The sequence below is a fragment of the Abramis brama genome (genome assembly GCF_963993115.1).
Source record: "Abramis brama genome assembly, chromosome: 14".
NCBI classification, from domain to species: Eukaryota; Metazoa; Chordata; class Actinopteri; order Cypriniformes; family Leuciscidae; genus Abramis; species Abramis brama.
The window spans coordinates 6,251,110-6,269,211 of record NC_139976.1 but is presented as its reverse complement, the minus strand read 5'-3'; the positions used below and the strand labels follow the sequence as shown (position 1 = coordinate 6,269,211).

General features: G+C 37.7%; 1 protein-coding gene across 1 annotated transcript in view; it reads left to right on the top strand.

The window, feature by feature from the left end:
* Positions 1 to 3,949: 3,949 nt before the first annotated feature.
* LOC311095750 (cadherin-18) overlaps positions 3,950 to 18,102 on the top strand; it is a 102,212-nt gene continuing 88,059 nt past the window's right edge. The window contains exon 1 of the mRNA XM_084134481.1: positions 3,950 to 4,099. The gene's annotated coding sequence lies outside the window, so the exon portion shown is untranslated. The remainder of the gene's footprint in view (positions 4,100 to 18,102) is intronic.

Genomic DNA, 18,102 nt, shown 5'->3' with positions numbered 1-18,102 from the left:
GTGTTCTACTTAGACTTTGATGAAGTTAGTTATGATTGTTGATGGGCAAGTCGGTCGAGTAGTTCTGTGCATCATTTGGAGCATTTGGCCTTACTTAAAACTCAAAAATGAACTATATGAAGTATGTGACTATCATGGGTTTAGTTTTATTTAGCTCTTAGGTCTGTGTCGCCTTGTGGATCACATGATTTTAGTTGTGCTTGTTACTCTATCGTTGAATAGTTTGGGGTCGGTAAGATTTTTTGAAAACATGTTTTTGAAAGAAGTCTTTTATTCTCACCAAGACTGCATGTATTTGATCAAAATATAGTAAAAACAAAATGTTGTCCTGATTTGGTGCTCAAGAAACATTTATTATTATTGTACATTTTTTTTAAAAAAACATTGTGCTGCTTAATTTTTGTAGAATTATTATTATTTTATTTTTTTCAGGATTATTTGATGAATGTTAAAGTGCCCCTATTTATGCTATTTTAAAGTTTCCTAATGTTGGTTTGGAGTCACATACAACAGGTTTACATGCATCAAAGGTCAAAAAACTGTTTAATTTTCGCATAATATATATTTTCACATCACCACATTTTCAATAATTCTCAAACGACTCGTCAGATGAATCAATCTCTCTAAATCCCTCCTTTCCTCGAGCAACTCTGCTCTGATTGGCCAGACAGCTCAGTCTGTTGTGATTGGTGTACCGTGTGCAGCGCGCGTGACGGAAACCAAAACGCCCATTGCCATAACAACATCAGCTCTGCATGTCCTGAGGCTTCCTACACCGTAAACTAAACAGAGTAACAAACGATAATGTCGATTTTACCATATCAATCTGAGCGCGAGTCCGATGATGAAACATTGGAAGAACTAGTTATTGAACCCGAACCTCCATCGCAAGGACGACTCGAGCAGGACTCAGTGTTTCTCAGTGATACACTACTCAGTTTGAGGTACATGAGATGTTGCAATTGTAATTCCTCACCATCAGCATGAACAAGTGCATGTCCATCAACAAACCGATTATTTTACTTATACTTATTTATTTACGTATTTTTCTAATTTATTGCGGTGAACATGTGGAAACTGTATCAATAACTGCATTTAGCCGAGCTCTAGCGCGAATGACTGATGTAACATAAACGCTGTAAAACAAATCTTGCTCCATGCTTAATCTTTCCTCAAAGTAGTGAGAACGACAGACAATCTGCATTAATAGACACAGTTTTATGTAATAGTGGCCTACAACTGATTAGCAGATGAATTTCAGTAAGACAGTAATAATGTGAGTTAACCAGTTAGCATGAGACCAACACAATATAAAACTCAAAACTAAGTATTTTGAACACCATATTTCAAGAGCAAGCGGTTTGCGAATCCTGTATTGAACTCCGAGATTTGAGAAGCAGTCGTCAGTAAAATAAAGGGAACACAGCAAAAGTTTAGGATTCTACTGCTGTGATATCGTGGTAAAGATGAATTTTAACCACTGATTCTTCACATGCTCGTCCTTGGGCAGTGAAAAAAAAAAAACTGGCTTTACCTTCACATTGTAGAGCACAGCGTCTTCTCGACATGATGCTGTCCAGTATCCACAGGAATCAGCTGTTGGTTTGAGGTTCAAGTTTTCCCTGGTGTCTGCGTGTGCAATAAGTGGGCGGGCAATATGCTAATGTTTCGTCTTGACGTCACAACGAAACGGCTTATGACTCGTTTGAAAAACGATTCATTTAATTGACTTTGAGTCGACTCTTACTTTTGAAAGACAATAACTTTATATACGGTGCACTTTCAGTTTTAAAACTTTGCAGGATGTTTTCATTCACTTAGAGCTATGTTACACACTACATGAAAGGTCATTTTCAAAAATCCATAATGGGGCGTTAAAAACAACACTTTTATTGAAATATAAAACTTTTGTAATGTTATACATTTCTATACTATCACCTTTGATTGATTTAATGCATCCTTGCTGAAGTATTAATTTCTTTCTTTCAAAAGAAAAAAAAACAAATCTGGTAACACTTAAAGCCCTTTTGTAAAATGCATTATAAAACTATTTTAATGCAGTAATTTAATGCCTTGTAATGCACCTTATAATAAAATGTATAGTCTCATGAATAATTGTAACCACAGTTATAATACATTATAATACTTAACTATCCATTGAACACCTTTAGAAAGTATAATGCATTAAAACACATGACAAACAACCAATTTCAGAATCTGCAAATATAATGCATTTTAACATTGATTTCAATTATTTATGAAAAGATATAATGTATTATAATGCACATAATGCATACCTTTATAATGATTTATACATAAAGGCTTTAAGTAAAGAGTTACCAAAAATCTTACTGAAACATACGATTAGACTACCATTGTGAGTGTGTAACGTTTTTTCACTTTATACGAACCAAAGGACAAGACAAGTGATTTTCGGTTAATCATCAGGAAGCTACAATAATAATAACCTATATAATATATTAGGAATTACGCAACCCGGACACTTTGCATTCAGAAAACATGTTATTAAATAAACAATAATGGTGCGGCAGACATTATTTACATAAACATTGACCCGCTGACTAGTTGAATGACATGTCAGTGGCTCAATGTTTATGTAAATTATGTAAATTATGACTTAAAATATTCAGTACAGCATTAGTGCTCTTTGCTGTCTCAATAGTAAAAATAAAAGGACACTAAATGACCAAAGATCAAACACATTTACATGGTATGTAGTGAATTGAAAAGATTGGGGGAACATTATAAACCTTATTAATTAGATGACATCGCTTTCCCCCAGTATTTCGTAACTGATTTTCTGAAAGCGGGACCAATCATATCAGGATTACAGCTTTTCGATTGCATGTTAGTTTGTTCGATCAAATGCAGATGCAATTGGCTTTCTCTTAAAGATGGTATGACATGAAAATTCTCCCTATTTATTTCTACATGCATGTTATAGATATTATTGTGAATGATTATTTTTCGTTGACCTCGTAAACACGATAGTATAGCGATAAATGGTGAAAATGATAGTCTTCACTCTGGTGACATATGGCGGACTTCTCCAATCATTTATTCCGCTTAAACCCCGCCCCTCCACAGTCGACTGCAAGCTCGCATTCATTTATGAGTGCAACGCCCACATCTCAAAATTCAACAAACGATTCAGGTCCACTTTTTTTTCAATAATTTCAATAAACTCAGATGTATGTCACAATATGGAAGAAAATATCCGTTTTTTTTTTTTTTTTTCGTTTTTATTGCGACATTTTATTATTATTATTATTATTATTATTTATTTTTTTTGCAGTCCAAGCAAAGCAAAGCTCTCAAAATATCCTTTTGCTCAGAAATAGGAGAACAATGAAGTTAGACATTTCAAAAAGTGAGTTATGATGGTTGCTGTACATATAAATGTACCGTAAATCTGAGAAGGCAGAACCAGGCAGGTAAAAACAACTAGGTAAAAATTAGGTAAAATTACCAAATATCAGATTCATTACCACATTTGAAAGTGTCCCAAATATAATTCAGTCTGTCAGAAATATTTATGAAAAAATGAGATGACAGTGTCAATACAGCCTTGAGTGGCGAGTAATAAAATATGTTTAAAAAAAGACAGACCTTACAGGAGGGCAGGGGGGGGACAGAGAAAAATCAGAATTGTGCAATGAAGAAAATGAAATACTAGAGGTTATAATATTAATATGATCGAAGAAAATGAAATTAATGGTTTGTGCTGGTATGCATGCAGTGTATGCAGGCGGTTAGAAATAGAGGCAGAGAGAGAGGGAGAGAGAGAGAGAGAGGGAGAGAGAGAGCACGAGAAGCAACGAGGGCTGGCGCACGCATGACGGACGCTCCGTGAGCTCTGAGACGGCCAATCGGATCTCTCGGCTCGCCTGAGCTGCTGCAGCGGAGGAGTGAGAGAGGATTCTCCCACACACACATCCTGATCCGATCAGAGCAGCACACGCTCCACAAGGGAGCGCAGACGCACGGTGACAATGGTACGCATGGGACAGAAAGTCTGTTTGGAAACTTTACGGAACGCACCGGAGGCAAAGAGACATTTGTGGACTTATATCATTAGGTAATGTGGAACATTTTCTATTCTTGTGCATCATACCGAATGTGTTTTGTGTAGTATGAGAGAGAGTGAGTTATCTGAAGGAAGTCTGACTAGAGAAAGTGAGAAATGCTACTATATTCAAGCATGCAGGAGACAAGGAGTCGACATCAGGATAAAAGAGATCTGTATTCAGGGTGTTCAGTATCTGTTGAGGATCTCCCGCTGCGCCGTGTGAACTAAACCTTCTACAGACTGCGTTCGGCTGCGTACGAGATGATGTGCGCTTCATCAGATTTCCAGACACAGTTGAGAGGTGCATGTCTGCGGCTTATAAGGCTTATCTTCTCAGACGCACTTAAAATCCAGCGCTCGGCTGGAGCTCTGAGCCAGGGTCGCGCCGTCACCCAGACCAAAGGAGAGGAAGAGATCATGATGAATGCTAATAATGTTTGGGCAGATTCCACTGCCAGAGAAGTTGCTGGAGCACGGTCTGTGTGTGTGTGTGTGTGTGTGTGTGTGTGGTGTGGTGTCTGCCAGGTCTGTCTGTCTTTCTGCTTCATGCCACTTTTCTTCTAAGGCAGCTTGTTTTCTCATTGGTACACCCTCCTCACACACACAGAGATGTGCACACAAAGCTGTTTGCTGTTCGAGACACAGCGTTGCTCTATTACCTCCTCTGAAAGGATGCTTGTGGTTTGATACAGAGTGTGTGCTATCGGACTGTCAGTGGGTTAAATGGAAGATTTCATGAGATAGAAAGAAAACGACCGTGAAAAGAGATAAAGAAAGCTTTTTGAGTCTGCTGTGTGTGGTGAGCATCCGTTCTCGGCTCCTTCTTCTGAAATGATTCAATTTGGGCCACTTTGCAGAGGAGTTGGTTGAAGGGTTTGAGAGGGATTTGATTCTCAGCAGAGAGCAGCATCGTTTGGCTGTGTAAATCACCCTCAGCTGAGTGACATACAGGCCTAGTTACGTATGGAAATGATGTGGTCGTTTCCAAAAGGACAATTTAGTGATTCTTCACATCCTGTTACTTCATTTTGACAATGCATGACAGAGCTGTGAGGCCACTTTTAGTCAAAAACTAAAGACATTAGAGAGCAGGAATGGAATCAAGACATGCATGGCAGATTCAAACCTGCATGTTCTGCTCAACATGTCTGAATTACATGCACAAAATACTAAACCACGCTACTAACATATTTTCTTCTTCTTTATAATAATAATAATAATAATAATTTATTATTATTATTATTATTATTATTATTTATTATACAACAATAATAGATTTGTCAAGTTAAAACTTATGAAATGTAGGCCTAATGAATTATGTAAAAACCATGTAAATGAAAATATTTAAATATGTATAAATAAAAAACAAACAATATGAACAAATAATAATAATTATTATTATATTTTATTTTGTTATTTTTGAGTGATCCTAAGCTTAACCTATTTCAATATTTATAAATATAGTGCATTCAGATGAACCCATAAAAAAAAAAATAATAATAATATATATATATATATATATATATATATATATATATATATATATATATATATATATATATATATATAATTTTTATTTATTTATTTATTTATTTATTTATTTATTTAGCGCAAACTGCCTTTCAGTGGTTCAAAGATTGGAATTTCCATCTGGAATCTATATACTGCCAGTACCAATGGCCATTTGAGTGCTTCATTGAGAGAAGTCTACAGACATTAGTAAATGCAGCCACTGACAACCAAATTAACCATTTTTGAAGGGTCTTCTCATGAGAACATGCGGTGTTAAATAAAAGCCACATAATAAATCAATCTTTGAACCTTAACCCTGTTAATTTCTGAAAGGCGGTTCACACCAAACAAAGCAGAAAACGTACTCTGTTACTAACGTAACCTCGATTCCCTGAGAGTAGGGAACGAGTATTGCGTAGCTATACGCAGTGGGAAAACTCCTTTTCTCGAGAATATTGAAGCCTTTATTTTAAAACGCAGAGCACCTGCACAGCCAGCACAATGCAGAGCAGACTAGCACGCTGGTTGGCTGGGCTGCGGGAACTGCACAAACCTATGGCGAAACAGCGAGGACGCGCCAGAAGCGCGCCAGAATGGGCGTGGCTGCTGACTATATAAGCGGCCCATTTCGCCATAGGAATCAGGTTAAATCTACTGAAGCGACAGACCTGAAGTGCAGCTTAATAGCACGGCCGGCTACGCAATACTCGTTCCCTACTCTCAGGGAACCGAGGTTACGGAGTACGTTCCCTTTCGAGAACGTTCACTTCGTATTGCGTAGCTATACGCAGTGGGAACCCATTTTAAAATGGCGTGCTATTAGCTGAAGACTTCGCTCTGAACCATTGCCTAGGGCTATGTGGCCCGAGGCTCATAGTAGAACTAAAGTCAGAGTCCAATGGGGACGAGACAGAGTCAGGCCCCGCGAATGGGATATCAGAGGCTTGAGCCCCTCAGGGCTCCGTGCCCCTCCAAGGCTCCGAAGTAAGGAGAGCTAGCCGTGAGCGCAGAGAGGCAAGTGGCATGCTCTCGCAGTGAGAGCAGCCGCCTTGCTTGAGTGCCGCTTCTGCGTGTCCAAGGCCCAGGCAGGAAGCGCACTCTTCACAATAATATCTAGGGGGGCCCTGCATGCCGTGCAGTCAGCGCATGACATTTGTAGCAACGTCACGAGAAATTTGCTCTTTTTTACAAGGGCTGCAGCAGCGAACACTTGAAGGCTTGTGAAAGGATATGCGTTCGCCGGATGGCCGCAGGGAAACAGCGAATCAGGAGAGTGGCGCCGATCTGCTGACGCAGGAAGGCAGAGTCGCTCGTTCCGCTGCTGGGCTAGTCGATGGCGAGGTGAAGGCTTCAGAAGAGTCAGCGAAGACGTCGGTCGGCGAAGACGTCGGTCGCTGAAGGAGATTAAGATCTGACTCCTATGGCGAAATGGGCTGCTTATATAGTCAGCAGCCACGCCCATTCTGGTGCGCTTCGGCGCAAAGTGCCCTGATAGACTTGTGCGTCCTCGCTGCTTCGCCATAGGTTTGTGCAGTTCCCGCAGCCCAGCCAACCAGCGTGCTAGTCTGCTCTGCACTGTGCTGGTTGTGCAGCTGCTCTGCGTTTTAAAATAAAGGCTTCAATATTCTCGAGGAAAGGAGTTTTCCCACTGCGTGTAGCTACGCAATACGAAGTAAACGTTCTCGAAAGGGAACCAAAGTGTCAGTTAGTGAATGAAGCCCTTGAGATGTTATAACCTTCAGACCTGTGATACTGCTCCTCTAATTCATCTTTCGCATAGCTGACTCGTCCTAATAGAGCAGGAATACACAGCTTTCTAGTCCAGACAGCTCATTACTTCATGTAGCCCTTTAATTAAGCAAATACTCTTGATGCTAAATCTTGCCTGTGTCACAGTTCACAGAAAGTCATTAATAGCGTGAATTAAACTAGCATTGGAGGCTGATTTGGCTTTGCCTGCAGGAGGCTAATGTCTATACTTCTCTGTTTTGTTGTGTTAGCATGTCTGCGCAAGACAAATACTGTGTGGCTTATTGCTAAGTGTTGAGGCAGTGATTTCAAACAGCACTTTGAGGAGAGAAACATTGTTATGGAGACAAAAAGAAGTGATTATTCTGCTGTGTGAGATTGTTAAGGATGCTTATGGTTGTCATGAAAGTACCGATTTGTCTTGGTAAAAGAGAAGAATGTAGATGAAACATGAGCATGGATCACAGAGAGCCAGTGATGGCACATGCAGTCTTCATCCTTTCGTTGTTTACTTCTACTGTTCCTTGTCTTTCTTCTGTCTTTCCTTTTCTTCTCGATCTTGAATATGTTGCTCTATATGTTGTACCATACTTCCTTTCTCATCCTTCTTTCCCTTTTCTTTCCACTTGTTTTCCTCTCCCTCTGACATTTTTTCTCTCTTTCCTTTACATTTTTACTGTCTTATTTCCCTTTAATTGTTTTTCTATTTTCATTTCATTCCTCTTTTATTTTCCTGTTATCTTTCCCTTCGCATCCCTTCCCTTTTCCCCTTTCATTGCCCCTTCTTATATCTTCCTTTTCCCTTTCAACTTCTTTCACAGTTCTTTCACTTTTCTTTTCTGCTTTTATTTCCTTCTTATATCTTCCTTTTCTCTTTCAACTACTTTCCCAGTCCTTTCACTTTTCTTTTCCGCTATTATTTCCAGCCCCTTTTCCATTTCCCATTCTTCATTCATGTTCCTCTTGTCCCTATTCCCTTTAGTTTTGTTTGCTCCTTCCCCTTTCATGTCCATCCCTCTTCTCTTTTCCTTTATTCACCCTTTCCTTCCCCTTTAATTTATTTTCCTCTTTCCTTTCCCTTCTCATCCCTTACCCTTCTTATCTCTTTTAACCTCGTTCCTGGTCCTATCACTTTTATTTTCCTGTTTTATTTCCTGCTTCTTTCCCTTTTCCATTTCCCCTTTCTTGTTGCTTTTTCCTCCGTTTTCCCCTTCTCGTCCGTTCCCTTTTTTCTTTCACCTCCTCCGCCCCCTTTAATTTCTTTTCTGCTACCCTTTACCTTCTCATCCCTTCAACTTTTCCTTTCCATTTTCCCTACATGTACCTCTTTTCCTTATCCCCTTCGGTTTATTTTCCCCTTCCCCTTTCATTTCCATTCCTCTTCCCTTTCCATTTTGCTTTCACCTTTTCCTTCCTCTTTCATTATTTTCCTTCTTTCTTTTCCTTTCTCACCCTTTTCCTTTTTCTTCCCGTTTTCATGTTCCCATTCCTTTATTTCCCCTTTCATTTACTTGTTCCTTTTCCCTTTGCTTTTCCCTTCTCATTCTCTTCCATCTACAGTATTTCCTTTCCGCACTCCTTCATCTTCCTTCCCCTCTCCTTTTCTTTTTCTTTTAATCCACCCTTTCATTTTTCACCCCATCATCATTTTTTCATTTCTCATTTATTGTGGTACATTTAAGGGCTTTAAGACATTTCACGACACCATTGGTATTTTATGGAAGCACTATATTCATAAAACTGATTTGTTTACCGCACCAAAGGTTATATCACTACATTTATCTCTCTATCACTCTTTATCTTTCGCTCTGTCATTTCTGAAATCTCCTAGCATTTGTGCAAATTTTTCTGATCTTCCTCCTCAGAATTTCCCATGAGCTTCACTCCTCAGCAGCTCTCGTGACAGAAAAAGTTATGAGAGAGATAGAACTCAGTAAAACAGAATATGGCTCACTTTAAAACACATACTCAGACTCATGCAAGTCAATAATCTCCCTCTCTCTCAAATATACAGTGGGAGGACTCATTGAATGAATTAAAAATGAATTGCACCCATTGATAACACTATTTATTTGCTTGCAATATTGCAATTGTATTTTAGTGCTCAGTTCACTAAATAAATGATACCAGTATTGGTGAAATGCAGAGGATAAATAACTGAAAGAAGACCCAGAGTCAGAATTATAATAAATTGAAGAAAAGTTTTACTGAAGATAGTTTGCAGTTTCATCAGCAGAAGTCAGCTTCAAGACTCACTCAGGAGTTCGTAGGCCGCCCCGCTTACAGTTACAAAGATCACAGCAGTTATACCATTTCCAAGGTCTAAGCTACGTCATTGCTTACAGGTTGAATGATTCTCATTGGCTAAGAAATAGATAAACATAGTAATTTTCCACACATATACAGATAGACTGAAGCATATCTCCATAGATTATGCAGCTGACACTCGGACCCTGAAGTTAGGCACGTCGTGACCTTCCAGTTCTCAGATTTGCATTGTTGGGCGCCAGCCTGTCCCGAACAACAACTCAGTCAATCTCCAATAATGCCAGTGGTTCCTTAACCTGTAACCAAGAAGACTAACACACACACCGACACACAGCTTTTCCAAGGTTGGATTTGGCCAGGCTCTAACTATAAACAGGAGAGTCCTCTCAAAACATCAAGATAATGCGTTCTTTCTCAAGGAGAGCTACACTTTAGTCTAACTGGAAAGTAAGGCTTTAACTGAGAAATGGTCCCTTAAACTATAGACTTCAATGACCCCTATATGTTTTAACATGTTGAAGACCTTTCTCAAACACAAAAAATGTCTCTATTTCATTTCTGGAAGCCGGGTTAAATAAGCAAGCACTTTTACTGCATTCAGATATCAAATACAGACATTAAAGAATACATGAAAAGAACATTTCAGTAATCACACTGGTAACTTCTATAACAAAGTAAAATCTCCAGAGAAGTCATTCAACTCATTTGATATTTAGAAGGAAAAATATTGATTAATACCTTGATTATAATCACTCATTACATATACATTGAAGCAGCAGTGGATTCCAATCCACCCCCTTCATATGAATAGGAATGTACTCAAACATTTTTTAAATGCATTATTACATAATGCTTTCCACTGGTGCTAATGGTGTAACTTGCAGCAAGCGAACACTATATTTATGATAAACCAAATTTACATTTAAAAAGCAATGTTTGCTCAGAAAATAACTTTACACAGTTATTGAACTGAACTGAATCAACACTTACTGCAAATGACTTGAACTGAATAATAACACTGTTGTCTTCTGTCGCTGCTTTACAGCTGAATTTGATTATTTTGTCTCATTTGATGAAGTTTGCATCATTGATCATTACAGTATTTTTATACTGTGGAGCTACTTTGAAGAAATCTGCATTGTGTAAAGCGCTATATGATTAAAGGTGAAAATTACGATAATGACTTAATTGAAATGCAGTGCAGGCCTTTTCTGCACATTTAGTACCTGGCTAAACTAGTTTGGGTTGTTGGTGAATAAAACACTGTTTTATGCACTGAAATACTGTATAATGCTTTTGCCCTATCTTTCTGTTAAGTCTCATGTAGTTTTTTTATTGCAGTCTTGTCGGATTGGAATAACCTCTTGATTGACTGAACAGAGGAAAAAGGCAGCCATGATAAAAATATCATTACTAATGTTCGCTAGGATAATTTTTACACACACACATGCATAGGCCTACTCATTCCGTACACTCATGGGATACAAAAGCCACTTCACACATCACGCTGTAAATTAGACTGCAGGGGAAACGTGCATTTATACTAATTGCTTTGGAATGACACACTCATCCAAACATGTACAGCCACCTGTGACTATATGAGAATAGGCTGCAGTACATTACAAAGCAAAGAAAGAACAGCAGAGATGCTTACGGGGAGCGTGCCCCAAACTCTGAGGAAGGTTTGGTTCGATGGTGTGAAGCAGATATACAGAAAAAGTACCACTCAGAAGCAACTTAAATGTAAATGAGCTGTTTTGGGAAACACAGAAGGTGAAAAGGCAATTCTGTGAGTGTCAAAGTGAAAAGGAGAGATATAGAGGGTAGAACAGATGTGATGAAAGAGAGAAGCCTATTAAACTCCAATGCTGATTATTTTAGAGACCACAGTCATATGTCTGCTTGCTGTGAACCTGAAGACTCAAAACACAGTTGGCCATTTTGAAAACTTTCATTTCAGTTGGCCATTTTGTTACAGAGTAGCACTTACAAATATGTTAATAGTGTTCACAGTTTACTCTACACATAGCCTATGTAGCTTATAGCAAGGGTTGGGCCAACATTTTGACACAATTTGTGTAAGAGTCAGACCTAGGGAACAAAACTTTTATTTTATATATATATTTTTAATTGTATTTTACCTGTTTATCACTGTAAAGCTGCTATGAAACATTATGTAATGCAGAAAGCACATTTATGTAAATAAAGGTAAAATAATATGTACATTGTTGTTCAAAAGTTTGGGGTCGGTACAATTTTCTAAATTGTTTTTAAAAGAATTATCTTATGCTCAATGAGGCTGCATTCAAAAATACTGGAAAAACAGTAATGTTGTAAAAAATGATTAAAAAAAACAGGTTTACATAAACCTGCCAGTGCAGTAAGACAAAAATAAAGTTTAATTAATATCTTATGCAGTGTCTTGTTTCAAGGATATTAAGATGTTTTAAGTCAAAAAGACTAAATTAATAACTAATAGACTAGATTAATAACATTTTAAGAAGTACCCCCCAAACCCCCTTGAGTTGAGACTGTGCTTCCCAAATTTAACCAGACAGAGCAACTGGAGTATGCCGGACTGGATTAGAGTGAAGCACATCCCGATATCACTGTTTGTTTCACTGATCCATCAGTGTCCAGATTGATCTGTTCTCGTCAGTCAGACTGTTTCGAGCAGCACTCTCTTGGAAATGTAAAAATATCTGCTAAATGGCTATGGGTTGCACTGTGTGGTATAATTGGGTTATATATAGATTATATAAAACACAGCCTGTGTGGCTATAAGTACAGATTACAGTTACAGATTACTGTAAACATAGATGTTTCTCATCTATGAAACGCAAATACATAGATGGATTCCAAAGAGCCATGTCACTGTCTAAAGATCCTCCTTTGACTGCAAAGGGATGTAAACCCTTTTTGAAACCTTTTATTTTTGAGAATCCACCAACTCAATAGACCGCAGCTGTGTGCAAAGATCATAAAGATCATCAGATCAGTTTCATAACCCAGAGCGGCGTTGAGAGCCATTGATCATGCATTATCGCTTGTCATGATGTAACATTAGGGGTTCTCGGACGGTTGTCATAATCAATATTGTTGTTCCTGTTTATGGCCATTTGACTTTTCCGTCCAACCTCGCAGTATTCATCTAAACTTGTGTTGAATCATTATGATTGCAAAGGGCAGAAGCATGACGAATCGAACAGTTCACGGGCTATTTATACATTACATCTGACACATAGCAGGAAATCAGGGACAGAAAGTCATCACCTATAGGCACCTGGGAGCTCTTTGTGCTGAAAAATGAGAGACGATGTTTCCATTTCAGATGGCGTTGGTGCCCTGCAGAGATTCTCCAGTGACAAAACAAGCTCTCGAGGGTTACCTAGGGAAACATTTTTGTGTGCATTAATACGTTATTATACTTGCTTATGGAGAGAATGATGCAACTTCATGTTGAAAAGATCTAAAGGTTATAAAAAGCACAGCATACTGTATAGTATTGTATACTATAAAATAGAGCTAAATCAGGAGCATAAGTGCTTGAAACTGTTTGAATTTGTGTGTCTATTAGTTCTCGGTTTCATCATTCATCAGAGACATCATGATTTAATCATATGTTTTATCTTTCTGCATGGATTCCCAGGGCTTCCTTTCAGCTTCAGCCTTTATGTTCTCTCTTTCTCCGTCTTTCCATTTATGTTTCATTTATTTCATATGCTGATCATCAGTGGCGAATCATGAGTCTAGGCCCAACCAACAAGTTGTGTGATGCATGAGCATTTGTACCGTGGAAGAAAGGGTATTACTGATAAAGACATGCTAAATTGTTTGCTAAGTAGCCCAGAGGTGTTTTCATGTTTTTCATGAAAAGCTACAAGTAGGTTGAGCGCTAGGTGATTTTACCATGCATCGGTAAATAGCCATGTAATAAGTGGGACAGTGCACAGTCATTATCGTAAAATGAACCCCTCCAGGGTATTATGTGTAAGACCCTTTTCCATTATATTGTATACTGTATTTAGGCATAATACACTGTATCTCATATTGTATTGTGTGTGAATATATGCATATAGAGATACCACTCTTATGATGCTTTTCTGTTTCCTAGCAACCAAAATGCAGTTAAAGACCTCAGAGCCCAGCAGGGAGCTCTCTGTGTATTAAAACACAGATGAGAGAGTCAGGTGCCAATTCAGTCTCCCAGATCTGAGAACAAAAACGAATCACACATAGGGAATAATATAAGAGATGTTATGTGAGGGGAGGAAAGGGAGGTGTCACTAAGAGTGAGAAAGAAGTTAGAAAAGGTGCCATAGGCTATGTTCACACTACAGCCTCATCAGCCCTGTGAAGGCCTCATCGACACAACTGATCCTCAACAAACTCGTCTCCATACCGGCGTGATGACTGCAACTTCCAACCAGATGGATCTGGATAAATATTCTGAATGTTCTTATCCAATCTGACTTCTGACCTGTAATGCTGCCTGAATCATAATCATTTTGGTCCTGAACTGCCCACATGCGCAAAAGAACGATATCGTACGGAAGGAAACGCGTAGGTTACTGAAATCAACATTCACACGTTAATTTATAAGGTTGTGCCGTGGAACTCTATTTCTCGCTCTTTCAATATTGTTCACATGGAGTGCGCCTCCTTGTCTAAGCTTTTGGGCAGAGTTCACTGCATGCTGTTTTTATAGATGAAGCTTTCCGATGGTGGGGTTTCTACCTGCTGCACACACTTTAGATAATCAAAAACCTGCATATAAATTGCAGGATATAGGTTTTATTAATTCATTGGAATGCATTCATTATGCATTATACTTCTCATTGTGTCAGCCATCTTTAAAGCCATTTTAAAATGCTAATAAATGCACACCTGCGACTACACACAATAGCGTAATAAAAGGGGCATTATGAATAACTTTACAATGCACTACAGGCTTCAAGTGGTGCTGACAACCATTAATATATTCATAAAGCATTGCACCATTACACCTCTTTTGTGTATGTTATGATTTTATGTTAATGCACAACAATTTTTATTGTGTTTATATATATATATATATATATATATATATATATATATATATATATATATATATATAACATGAGTAATAATGTCAAATGATTAATAAAAAAAATGAGGTGAATTAAATCTTTTTTATTAATAGGATTAATTGTATTCTTTTTTAGTGTGTATTTGAAATACGACATCCAAATTAAATGCAAAAACTAAATTTGCATTGTAACACTTTACAGTAAGATTCCATTTGTTAACATGAACTAACTATTTAAAATACTGGTAAAGAATTTATTCATCTTTTTAATGTTAATTTCAACATTTACTAATACATTATTACAATCAACCAATGTGATTTAAACTTAAAGAAGCCCAAATCCACACTGATCTTTTGTAAAAGTTTTCTTTTTTCTTTTCTTTTTCAGCTCAGTTTAAACAGCACGTTAATCTGAATAATCAGTATAGCCACTGAGACTGTGTTTGTAAACAGTAATTTCATCTTTAGACAAAGCTGTAATTGCACACCACTAAAATATGTATGTATTGCAACTCCACAATTTGCCACATGAATATACAATATCATTCAATGATGTGCAAAGTTCTTCCTCATCTTGACTTGTTTGGGTCACACGTCGCTCTGTATTTTCACATTGTTTCTTAATCGTTCTAATGTGTACATGTTGTTAAGCGGTCCTGCACATGGATATGTATATGAGATAAATCTATCTCCAAAATCTTACAGTTTTCTGTTCAGTGGTAGAAATGTGCAACCAGTAGAGGTTCCGGCCATCCCAATATACTGTAGGACAGTTAAGAGCTTTTTGTTGCTACATGATATCAGTGAAACCATAACTCAACATGTGCTGCAATGCAGCAAGTGAATAAGACGAGGAGAGAGAGAAACAGAGAGAGAGATGAAGAGAGTTTTAAAGGTAAATAGACTGTCAGAGTGAAAATGGCTCTCTGCAGAGTGTAGCAGATGGAGACTGTCTCAGAGGCAGTGTCCTCCTTCTGTGATGAGAAAGACAGGAGAATCCCATCCCTCCCTCCTTCCTTCCTTTCTTTCCTCTCTCTCCTTCCCCTCCCTCTCAATCTCTTCATCAAACGTGCGGCAGATGGGATGCAGGAGTGATTTAGGCCACTAAACCCGTGCAGAGAATGTCGCTTACACTGGCTTTCGTGGCTTCGTGTTGTCTTCTAAAATGGCTGCAGACATGCCAGAAGAACAGAACGATAAAGCTGTCACTTTGCTCTGGATACATGATCCAATGAGAAGAGGAAAAACAATAAGTGAGATGGGGTCAAGTAATATGCTCCGATGAACAGAAGAAAGATGGAAAAGTTGGTATTTCATGTCATTTCATTTCAAATAACTGGCCTTGTCTGTTTTCATTTTTATTTTATGTGAATAAATTTGTTTGTTTTATTTTGTTATTCTATTTTACTTTTTTCATATTTATTTTATGTGAGATTACTCTGGTCTTTATTTTCTTTATTATTTTTTCTTTATTTTCTTTAATTTTTTAAGGTCTCTATTTCCACTTTTATTAAAATTTGGATTAAGTTGGTGTTTTCTTAGGAGAAAAATCTGATAGACGGTAGCCAGTGTCTCCATTTGCTCTCTGTGATCTCGTTGCCATCCAGACAAAAATAGGTATGTAGGATATCTCTCTTGTGAATGTTAGAAGTTTCTTCACATGTAATTGACTGATCATCCACCCGGCGTCTCTGTGTGAGAGCAGAACACAAGTCCAGAAGAAAGAACGCTGCCCGCTGCTGCATGGCATCATGAATAATCGGAAGCAAGATCTCTTCTCACTTTTAACCGCCCTCAGAAATCACAAGTGTCATTTCCTGCAGGTGCTGTGCGATTTATTTCTGACATTGCAACACAGGCAGCCAGAAAACACAATGTCTAAGTGGCCTTCTCACCTTCAGCTGTCAAAAGATGGTGGAAATTGGCTGAATGAATATTCATGAGGTGATGGAGAGATTTGTTCACAATGTAACTCCGGTTGTATCATTTCAGCCTGTGAGTGTGTGTGTGTGTGTAAGTACTTTCATTGGTGAGTGTCTGATCTTTCCAAATTGTTATGTATATTTCATGATGTAATCTGGGAGAGTTTGGCAGTCAGTGTACATACATTAGTTTGCACAAAAACATTGAGAGGAACACAGAAAGCAAAACTTGTAATTAATGATACCTTTCTCACCTCCCCAGTCCTGTAACTTGAAGCTGTTACCGTATTGTAAATGAAATGTCTATTCTAAGATTATCTGTGAACAACCATCTCACACTTGTGCTTTTGGATCTGTGATCTCATTTACATTCACAGGTATTCATAAGTATAGGAAACACATTTGTGTATGATTGGATAGACAAAGATGAAATGTAATATATCAACATATACAGTTTCTAAAACATAAACCAACAGCTAGACTTAATGTAGAAACCTTTTAATGGCAAATTTATTTAGAAATTAAATGTTTGTCAATTCATGTGACTAATTGAATGTTAAGAATTTAATGTGATTTATATTTTTTTTAAAAATATAATTTAAAATTACTATTTATTACTATTTTAATATTAGCAATACATATTTCTATTTTTAATATATATATATATATATATATATATATATTGTTTATTTTATTAATAATTATGCAAAATAGTTTAATCTTTTTGGCCATTGTTTTGGATTAACTGTTAACCCTGCTGCACATTTTTCACTTGAGAATAAGTTTCCGATTGAAAGCACAGTTTTTTAGTGTAAGAGTAGTTGAGTGCTGTGTTGGGTTTAGAGACCCACCAAATGGTGCCATTTATAAGTAGACCCAATATTAAAGAAGCATTAGTCAATTAAGTAGTAGTAATAGTAATTGGTCAACTTCACTGTTAGCCCGATTACTCTTCCATCTGTCTGACAATGTGTTCTAACAGCGGTTACCATTAGTCTTTCTCTCTTCTGCCGTAGGTTGTTTGACCCTCTACCCCGATCTCTCCTTCTGTAGTTTGATATAGCAGAGGGCCCAGACTGAGAAATCACAGCAGGTCATGAAAATACTCGCTCCAGGCAACACAAGGCCTCATTCTCTTTCTCTCCATCTCATTTCTCTGCTCTAATGTTATCGACTCACAGTACTTTTTGGTCTTTCTTGTTCTTATCTGTCTTCCTTCTCTTTGTAAATGTTCTCACATATATTGTATTGTCTTAAGCACAGTTCAGACTGGTTTCCCAAATGACCTTTACAGTATATGTTTACACAATTTAAAATAGATGTTTTCTATTTGAATACATTTTAAAATGTAATGTATTCCTGTAATGGCAAAGCTGAATTTTCAGCATCATTACTCCAGTCTTCAGTGTCATGTGATCCTTCAGAAATCATTCTAATATGCTGATTTGCTGCTCAAGAAACAAAGTTACCAATAAATGTGAACTAATTGTCTT